Source organism: Centruroides vittatus, unplaced genomic scaffold (genome assembly GCF_030686945.1).
Source record: "Centruroides vittatus isolate TY-2023 unplaced genomic scaffold, ASM3068694v2 contig_976, whole genome shotgun sequence".
NCBI classification, from domain to species: Eukaryota; Metazoa; Arthropoda; class Arachnida; order Scorpiones; family Buthidae; genus Centruroides; species Centruroides vittatus.
In genome coordinates, this window is record NW_027122649.1 from 667,528 (window position 1) to 679,014 (window position 11,487).

The window sequence follows — 11,487 nt, forward strand, 5'->3', positions numbered from 1 at the left end:
TTGGTATTATTTGAATTAAATGCGTTCCGATCGCTTAATTGCCCCTTTCCCTTTACTCCGATTGAGTCGATTAAGCCTAAGTAGTATTAAAGATAGTCGCTCTCGCTCGTTTTCCTCGCTTTCGTTTCGAAGAATAATTGGTAAGGGGTGCGGGAACCCCCCAAATTATAGACCCCCTGTGCGAGGGAAAACCAAAATTTTGGTATATTACGTAGGTACCACGTGACCGGAAACGACGTAATATGTGGCGTAGGCATCACGTGACCGGGATGACGTAGGTATAGTCCTCCCGATTTTGGGGGGGGCTATATCTCGTAAAGGGTCGCCCGTATGGGTGTGGTATTTTAAACATTTTTGATCGCACAGGGGGGTCTATCGTTTGGGGGTTAACCCCCCTCTCCCTCTCCTAGAATCTTACTCTAGTGATTAAATATATATACCGTACAGTAGTAGGAATTAAGGTAATGCAATTTTTTAAATTTGATTTTTAAATATCTTTATAGAAAATAAAGGATTCTGAAATAACTTCCCACGCGGAAAACAAAAAAAAATACATAATATAATTGAATTTTGAACAGACTGCTGCGATAGACAGTAGCAGGCCTAGGAGTCGCTCACTTTTCTCACTTGTACTCACTTTTCTGAAGTATCCTCACTTTTCTCACTTTTCAGGTCATTTTCTCACTTTTCTCACTTTTTTGGTCATTTTCACGTGCTTAATTAAGATGTGGGACAAACCAAAAATAATTTTAAAGCCAAACGAATTGCCGAATTATCGGACTATCGGAATAGAATTTTTTAGAAGAAAATACGCGGCCCTGAGCAGACTCAAAATTGCAACTGCCCGCTCAGTGTTGTTAGGTTATAGGAAACAAAAATTTATTTAACGTATTTAAAAAGATCTTTTATGCACTTAAAAAATCCCTTTCATTACAAATTCAGAAGCCAGTGTTGAGTCAAGTTATGTACTCATGCCATATTTTCATTATTTGCCAAAATCTACCTTATCCGAATTGCATTTCCTTCTACAGAGTTTAAAAATAAGTATTCTAAGCATCCAGGCGGTTTTGGCTGTTTTCTAAGAAAATCACTAAAGTCCTTTTGCAGGGGAAAACACATTACGCAGAGGGATTAATCTCTCAAGCTGACAACACTGCTGCCGCTTTTAAATTCAAAATATATAATTATTAAAATTAACACGAGATAGTAGCGTAACCTCCTACCACTAAAAAAGATTTCGTTTCTGACCATTTAGTTATCCTGGTTATAGCCCAATAATTTGGCAGATTATTTGGTTTTAATTAACAATCGGGTTATGGAGTTGTCGTTTACAAAAATATTTTTTTACTTGATTTATCTTTAAATAATTTCATAAACTTGAGACTAAATAAAATTACTTTAATGATTTCATAGCATATTGTTAACGTTAAATCACATCTACATCTTTTCATAAATGTATGTTTAAATTGACTACAAGTATAATTATTCCATATAGTGTTATTTTCATAAAATGTGTGATTACTTTGCTTGTGAAATATTCATTTTTTAATCTTTTCTTATGCCAATTATAATTGTGCATTAATTGAGAGACTAAAAAAGTAAACGAAAATGTAAATTCATATTTACATATAAAATTTACCAAAAAAATTAAAATATTCGAAGTGTTGTAAAAAGTACAACACGTAATTGCTTGTGAGAAAGATTTTCACACTTTTCCCAAAGGTTAACAACTTTGCAACGATGTTGGTTTTTATTCATCTGCAGGAAAACGTTCCTTTTTTATTTATGAAATCATTAATAAAATATTATTTTACTTATATTATTTGGAGTACTGTATATTTATTTCAGATTTATTATTTTATTTTGAAATCAATATTTACACATCTCGAAGCATTAAAAAATAAACAGTTTCTGATAATGATAAATATCCGAGAATAGCCAAATTAGTGAAATCAGCATCGAAAATCCCGTTCCCATGAAAGAGAGGATCAATTTTATGCCGGACACTTTCTCCTGATAGAGCATCAGTGTTGGAAAGAATGCGTAATTCACTTTTGATTGTTAAGGAGGGACTGAAACATGTATGACCAAAGCCCACACCTTGTACCTATTACAAAGGACGACTGAAGTTAGCTTCCTCGGTGCATAGAAATTATCAAGAACGATTGGAAAATGAGAAGAAGTTAAAAGAATAAGAGAAACGGAAAAAAGAGCACAGAAATGTTTTGAAGAACAACAAAAGAAAGCTGTTCGTAACATGAAGATTATGGAACTGCAACTGAGTTTAAACCAGAAAAATGTAGAAGAAAATGAAATACATACGACAGTCCAAGTTTTGTTAGAAGCAGCAAACAAAAAAACTGGAGAAGGCTATTAACAGCAAGAACATGAATGAAGTACAAGCAGCACGTGTGATGCTTATTAGTGTTAAGTGTTCAAAAGCAAGAGGAAGCGAAGAAGAAGGAAGCTGATAACATGCAGAATAATCTTAATAAAAGAACATCATCTTTCATGACTGATTATTTACAGAAGCCAAAGACTTTTCAAGTATTCATGGTTTACTTGAAATACAGAAGCCACTGGTTATCGGGAGACAGAAAAAAAACGCGATATAACCGAGTAATAAAAATTCTGGGCTTTTACTGAACAGATTATACATGCTATGGAATCGCTATTCTTTCATCAGCAAGTGTTTCTGATATAAAATAAGCTTAGTTTTTCAATCTTGAATTTTATTCGTAGGTTATATCGTATTAATTGACGTTTACGTAAACATCGAAACCATGAACGCCCATTTAGCATTATTGTTTCTTTAACAATGACATTGAAAGACAAATACTGTCGATATAAAAACAAAACATCAATTGCGATTTTATTATACAGTACTACATAAATCGCTTATTAGAAATTTGTGTAGTTTATATTTTTCAATAAAAATTATAAATGCTGTAATTGAAAATTTAAAAAAATAAATATTGAATATATAATAGAACATCAAAACTTATAAAATTAGAGTAAAAATTCTCTAAAAAGCAAAATAAAGTTACTACTGTATAAAAATTTTAAAGTTTTCGTTCAGAATTAAAGAGATCTTTTCTTTACACATCATGCCGTGAATTCGAAATTTCCCACCTTTATGTGAATTGACGCAATACCGTTAATTCACATAAAGGTATGAAATTTCAAATTCACAGAAACTTGTAAATGAGGAGACAGTACTTAAAACTAATAAATAAACAACTTTTATATCAAAAGGAAACAAATGACAATCGATCTATCCACCTGTTCTGCATGTTTAGCTCTTTCTGGTATTTCGTTGCAAATAGAAATTCAGTGGCAATTGGTAATTTAAAATTAATTGACTCAAATGCTTTTAAAATTTGGGGGACCAAAAAAACGCGATATAACGAGTGGCTACTATATTACAGTATATACAGAAATTTTTAAAATGTGTTTAACCATAACAGAATAAAAAGAAAATAACAATTTTTACCGCTATTTTGCTGAGTTTTCCTTCTGTGTTTTCACTTTGTTTTGTCACTATTGCACTCACTTTTTATTCACTTTTTTTCTGTATTTCAACTCACTTTTCTCACTTTTTCAAAGGGGAAATAGCACTCCTAGGCCTGCAGTAGGAAGTATAAATTTCTCAGTATGTAAATGATTAAGTTATATGAAATTAATAGGAAGGAAGCGCCTTTCGGGTCGCCAGTGTATAGTTTCTTTAAAGATTCCAGAGCCCCAAACTGTTAATGCCCCCCGACAAGATTTGTGAAATGTACTGTACTGTATTATAAGTTTAAGGTATTAAGTTTACGAAAGATATAACTTTTTCATTGAGTTATAAATAAGAATATTCGTTTATTATATTAAAACAGAATAAAGAAATATTATTTTTGTTTTCCGAAGTGAAGATAGGTGTCCAGAGGCGGATTTAACACTTTATAATATTTCTTAGATTGTAATGTTCTTGTTGCCCTTTTAGGTAAATATTTTAAAAAATCTCTATCAAATTGCCTGTATCTTACATAAATATAAAAAATGACAAAAAATATAATTCGAATAATGAATTAATTGGAGAGTTTATTAATTAAATACGACATCTTCGCTTCGGAAGATTTCCTTTGTTTGCGTGTATAATTTTATATGTTCGCAGTTCTTTTTGTGAAATGTCACACCCGAGACGATACCTGTTAAGAATTTTTACGAGAAAAATAGTACATGTTAGGTATTATTCGCAACTCTAGTCTTACTCGGCCTCTTGGGAAATCGAGTTCGATGGTGTCGCTAATTTTTAGTATTAATTACAGTGGCTATTGTAGTATTAATGAGGTGTATTTGTAGTGTTTATACAGGATTTGTATATTACTCTAGAGTAGTGTTTCTCAAACTGGGTTGCGGACCCCAGTTTACTTGAATGTCTTAGTATGGTTCCAAATTCTTAGAAGAGAAAAACAGCACACTCTTATCGTGGAATATAAAAAGAGTGTCTCTTAATATTTACCGTTATTGAAAACACATATTAAAGTTGAAATTAAAATACATAAAATCAATTAAATTAAAATTTTTAAAACATGGATGATGATTTAAGAAAAACTTTTAAAAAAATGTATATCTGTACTGTACGTAAAAAATTATAATTATTTAATTGTACTCAAGGGGATCTGCCGGTAGATGAAGTTTGAGAAATATTTCTCTAATGTTGTTAACCATTTTATTTTTTCTTTTAATTCTAATTAATACAGTTTGATTATTGTTCTTGTTCTTGTTCGTGAGTTTATGTTTCAGTTTGATTATTATGTATACTAGTAGCCCGGGACGCCCCCTAGTGGGCGTTCTTTACAAATTTCCATGAGGCACGTTTGATCCACTTAATATATGAAGGTTTTACGTGCTTAATTTTTAAAAGTTTGATGCATATTATTTGATCCAAGATTAATATATCGTAAGCTTACTGGGGTGTCCTATAGATTACCCCCTATGGAATTTCAGGACTTTGATTATATATGGGAACTCAGGGGACCGAGACGAGTTCAACGGTATCCTATTTTTGGACCGGAGACGAAAAATAAAAAAACTTATCATACTTTTTCACTTACCATACTTTTTTAATGCTCTCATGAAGACGGCACCATAGTTGCTAGTATTGCCATCTTGCGGTAAAGTCTGCAAACCATGACGTCGGACTACGGTCATCTCCAGTAGGGTTAAACACGCGATACGAGAGCGGAGAGAGCGACGCGACTTCCGATCATCGCGCGATCGCCATTTCGGTTAATGTTACTTATGAGAGCGAACGTGGCGGCCATTCCGACTGTTCGTGCTCTCGACTGACCTCCCGGAGGGGAGCCGCCGGCAGGCCGCCATGTGCTAAAAGTCACTAGTTATTGATTCACGGTAGTTATTGAACAAAGTAAAAAAACGGGGGGAAACGTCTACTAAAGGCAATTTTAACGGCAAGCGACGCGACTCCCGATTGCGATAGCGAGGCAGACTTAGCGGTGAGAGCAACGCGAATCCCTATCATTGCGTGATCGCCGGAAAAAAGTATGATAACTTTTTTTTTCGTCTCCGGTCCAAAAGTAGGGTATCGTTGAACTCGTCTCGGTCCCCTCAGTTCAGATATATACTCAAAGTCCCGAAATTCCATAGATAGTAATCTATAGTATCCCCGATTACTGTAACATCCACACAGTTTTTCCACGTGGTGGGTCCGACTCGGTGGAGAGGTCCAGGGGTGAGAGATTTATTGGAGGGTGTGTCTCGGGAGAAGATAGGGACGGAAGTGGAGAGAAGAAAAAAGTAGAAGGGAATTAGTGTGGTGTGTGAAAGTGCGTAGTGAAATATAATTTAAATTAGTGTTTTATAAATTTCAAAACGTTATTCGTTCGTTAAAAAACGCTAATTAAAAATAATTATTTAGTGTTATTAAACATTCTATAAATTATAATAGTTTAATTGTTTGTTTACCTTCGCTGATAACATTCGCTAGGGCGCCCCTAGTGGACTGTTTAGGCATACCGCTACACTTTACAGACGATCAACGGCTTATGTATATAGATTGTTAGTAATATTACACGTAGAAATCAGAAATATTGATCTTTCTCTTCTGATATAAAAATTTTCATAGAAAATGTATATTATTGAAATTTATCAAAATTGTGATATTCCAAGTGAAGTCGAACGATAAGAATGCTAGATTTTGAATTTATTGAGTGGAGTTCTGCATAAGTCAGAAGGTATTTTGTACTTTAGAAAATTCATTCAAAATACTTATAATTTTGTAAAACTGTTTTTATGAAATCACGTTTTAATATTAAATTAATTAATATTGCTTTTATTAAAATTCAATAAAAACTGTCCAAGAGTAATTGTGTGAAACCATTAAATTAAATTATTGAAAGTTCTATTTGCCATTCGGTCTGTTCAAAAATATTACCGCTGTCGCTTGGTGTTTGATTTTTGATCTTTAAAAGCAATGATCACTTGTTCAGTTGACAAGATTTGCAAAGAGATGAATTGAATTAACCGAAACAAGTTAAATATCGGTGCAATGCTTGTATTTTTGTGATGACTTCTGTGATTTGTTGTCTAGAATGTAGATCTATCGAATCGCGTCTGTGTTCATAGTTACCATATTAGTTCAGGGTTTTAAATATGGAAATGGGTGTGCCTATTTTGGATTTATGCAGGTGAGAACACGAACTTATTGAGGACGTCACGTGGTACGCGTTTGTTTGGTGACGATGTTCACTGAACGAGTTCGAGTCTGTGACATTCAACATGCTGGTGTTACTATTCGTGCAACTGGAGACAAGGAATCCAATATTAATTTTTTAACCTTACATATTTTAGTTTCAATAAACGTATATTACTATCAATACAACATAAATTTAAAAAATATATTATAAAGAACATTCGCATTTCCATTTTCCAGAATTATAGGATGAGTAAACAGTGTCGATTTTAGAATCAGTTCGTCCTTAGGAAATGTTTTAGTGCCCTTTGCATGTTGTAATTAGTCTGAGTGTTAAGCGAACAGTCCTTAATTTCAGAAACCCACGGCTCTGTGTTCACGCGATAACTAAAGAATTACACAACCAAAATTTATGAAATTTTGAGAATAACATATTTGTATGTATGAGATAATCTGTATGGTTTTGGTAGAAATCGATCAAGTGGTTAATAAAGACTTGGTTCTTAAACCGGTAGATGGCAATTTTTACGATTGCACATATTTATTAAGATAAAAAAAAGCTTGCGTAAATACTGTAGTTTGTTTCCGTTTCCTTTACACGTGCTTCTATTTGTTAGTCGACATACTCCAAAAATTCTTATTAGTGAATTATTTTTGCGGCATTTTCATTTTTTTTGAATGCCCTTTCTTCTCTTTCACTGGCATCAGGGCTTCGTTCATCTCTTTGTTCTCAGTGGTTCCCAGAATTGTTAATCCCACCCCAAGGGAAAAGGGTTATAAAGGAAAGTTCTAAAAGGAAAGGGAAACAAAGAACAAAGAAAACTAAAACTAATTTAAATCAATATTTACAATAAATATAGCGTACAGCGGCTGTATGGTTAACTTAAACTCTGGACGAGTCCATTTTTGAATTGCCCCCTTAAAAATCAAATTGCCCACCTGTGGGGCGTGGGCCCCACGTTGGGAAACACTGATATAGGACGTCGAAATTGATGTCGATCTGTACAGAATGACAGGATCTACAATATTATTTAGCAATAATAGCGATAAAATAGAATTTGTAGTTATAAGCGTTCGAGTCGAAGAAAATTTTCTTAATGTTGAAGGAAATGTGAACAGAAATGTAAGTCAGGTATATCATTGAGGGAAAAAATTTAAAAGGAATCATTAAAGCCCAAAACTACTAATGCCGAACGATGCAGATTGAATAGAGAGCGGAAGAAAACCGAGCGCCGCCCAAACGATAGATAATGATTCGGAATGTGATAACCAGCAAGACTATTCGTTTACATCTTATTCTTGCTCTAATAACACAAAGACGGATTGACGCCTTAACCCGTTCTCTAAATTTAACCATTTCAACATACAATCTTTGTGCAGTCTGCTAGATTCATGAGACTTTAGGTAATCACCCAAGTGTTTCCAACTCCTTCACTGGATCCAATTTTTGTATTTTCTAGTCCGAACATTCGACACGGAAAGCAGTAAACGGTATCCTTTGTTTGCGAATCATCCAGCGCCTGTCAAGTTTTTCACCATTAGCTAATATTTAACTGTACAGTAATGATATTCTCTGAATCGCCGTCCATTATCATTTAAGGGAAAAAAATCAACTTTAACCCGGATTGGACCTTTTAATAAAATCTTAGTTCGGTCTACAACAGTACAGTGGACAGTACCTCGTATAACGGACGCTGCGAACAACGGACTTTCTGTTTGGCCGTTACGTGACTCGAGCAACGGACTGGCTGCGAACAACAGACTTTCCGGCATTACCCATGGAGCAGTTACCATAATTGGTGACTGCTCCATGGGTGCGTTCTTTAATAATAGCGGTCGCTCTGCGTCTCCGCTACTACGGGAGTGCGCTGCTGTTTGTAGGCATTTAGGAACCACGGTGAAAGAAAGAAAGATGGCGGCGCCCGCACTATCGATAGTATCGTGATGGAGGAATCTATAATTCTAAACTATTAGCTTTAAAAGGCAAAAGAAGGGTCCCAATTGTAAAATTTAACCATAAAATGGATTATTTGTTGAAAGAGCATTCAAAATAGCCTCGAAAAAAATTCGTAAAGACACTTACATCACCGCGTGCGCTAACTCGCGCTTTCAGTTTCTAAATTCTCATTCATAAAACCACATAATGGATCCGGAAACGAAACTATATGAGCCATGGAGGACGCCGTGTTGTTTTCAACCGTAAACTACTGCTACAAGCGGCCATTTTTGCCGTTCGACGGCGTGCACTCATACCGGAATTTAGGAACGCGTTCCACAGGAATTTTTAAACGGATGTCGCTCGCGCAGAGTTACGCGGAGGAATAAAAGAACGCACCCCATGTTCATTTTTTTATGATACAGTACGGTTATTTTATGCTGCGGAACGAATTAGATGTTTTAACATGTATTTCTATGGAGAAATGCGTTTCGTATAACGGACGTTTCACTTAACGGACGTGCACCTGGAACGGATTAAGTACGTTATACGAGATACCACTGTAATTGTTAATGGCCACAAACCTGGGTCATTTTGAGGATTCAGATTTTCAATTCCGCCAGTCATGGATGTAGACATTGACTCTGATACGTATTCTCGGCTGGATAGTGTTGGCGGCGGCGGCGGCGTAAGAGACAATGACGATGTTGACTCATTATCCTCGCTATTGTTACTAGGTGGCAGCGGCACCCATGACGATGTTGAAAGAATAATTTCAGCTGGATTAGGGTTATAGTGCAATAATATGTCACTTTCAGGCAATGAAGGGTTTTTAGAGGTTTCCTGACCATAACTTTTTATATATTTATATAAAGACCCACGTAGATTTTCTTCTACCCGCTTTCTTTTGATAGCTCGTTTCCTTTTTGAACTACCCGACTCAAATTTTCTACCGGCATCACGATCACGCTAAATCATTTCACAAATCTAGTTTCGCACATAAACTAATTCAGAAATAATTAACAAGCAGTTTTACACAGTTTTTTTTAACAACTCACTCTTTACAATAAGTACTGTTAATAATGTAAGATTCACTAAAAACTTAATATCATTTAATCTTTATTTACCTACTGAAAGATATTGAATAAATCTAAATGAGAAATTTTATTTAGGCACTTATTAATATTAATATATAATGTACTATGAATTAATCAAATTTATTGTTATAACTAATAGCTAAGGATAACATAAAGTTTTAAATATCAACTTTTTTCTACTCGGGTTGTTGCGCGAGGCCCCGGGCGATTGCCCTGCTCGCCACTCCCTAAGGTCGCCACTGGATGCGTCTGTACCAAACGTGTATTATACGTACATTTTTTCACGTCATTGTTCCCTAAACAATATAGTATAACAATTTACATATACGAAGTATTGGATATTATAAATAACGTAGATTATTTAAAGTACACTGGATGATGTGTGCCGTTTTATACAAAAGACTTGAGAATCCGCTGGTTTCCCGGAACCAATCCTCCGCAGTTACCGAGAGATGACTGTACTATATATTCAAATTATATTTATTTAATAATCGTATATAGCACTTCATCTTATCGCTTAGAAGTATTTTTTAATTATACTGTATAATTAATACTATAATTAGAAATATTTTATAGAAGTCGGATTTGAAGTCTACGTTTATTTCTGATGTATAGTGAATTGAAAGTTTATGAAACATTTAAAATGTTTTTGTAATCCTACTTGTATAAGAAAAAAAAAACATGCATATAAAATTCAACAGTTAATTTTGTTTCATAGGTGTTGTCGCTTGCTCTTTCTTGCAATTACCCGTAGTAACCGGGTGTTAAAAATGCAGCGTGACTTCAAAATTAATTTCTCCGTCTTGGTAGGAGAATTGGTAACGATCTTTTTTGTATTCGGTAAGTATATTTTTATATTTCCAATAATAAAGTTTTAGATTAATTTATTGTAGATAAAAATTCGGTAGTTTAAAGCGTTTTCTTTTCATAAGATTAATTTGAAAATTGTTTATTCAGTTCTATTCATTTTATGTTCAAGCTTTATAATTATTTTGTTTTTAATGAAAATAAGTATTTTTGAAGCGCCTAAGACAAAGTAATGCGATTTAATGAAATGAAATGATGCCATGCCATGAAGTGAAATTTAGAGAAAAACAGCCCGGTAAATTTAGTTCGCGATTCTCTTTATAGATAGTATGGCAGTATATTGCAAAATTTATGAACTTTATATACTATAAAAATTTCATATTTTATTGTAATGTTTTATAATTTCTTTTTCTTACATTTAAATAATTTTTTTAGATATCACGAAACAAGATACAAGAATCTGTAGCCGAAATGTGAAATTACTGCATTTAATGGAAATGTTCGATGTCAATTTGATTTCATTCTTGAAAAACATATCACGAAAGGAAAAAAAAAAAATGGTAATTAAAATTTTTACTTAGAAATTGTCACATTATTTTTTTTCTGATTGACATAATAAATTCATTTTTTGCGGTTAAATATTAATTTTGTTATTATTAACCAGAAATTATTCATTGTGACCTCGTCAAAATGCTGGGCTGCAATTTTTAATTAATTTAATATAAAATATATTCTCTTTACCTGAAATTAGCATTGTGGTGTCTTGCCCCTGTACATCATACTTTTCCTGTTAGCAATGGAGTCATGCCGGTCATCTAACTTTTTTTCAGGGGAAGTTTTTGAATTAAAATGATTTGACTTTCGGTTTTCATCGGAAGTTCTTATATAGTTAGTTGGGGCCGCCTGTCCATAAGGTTTTTATATCTGATTCTGAATTTCATTGATATAAG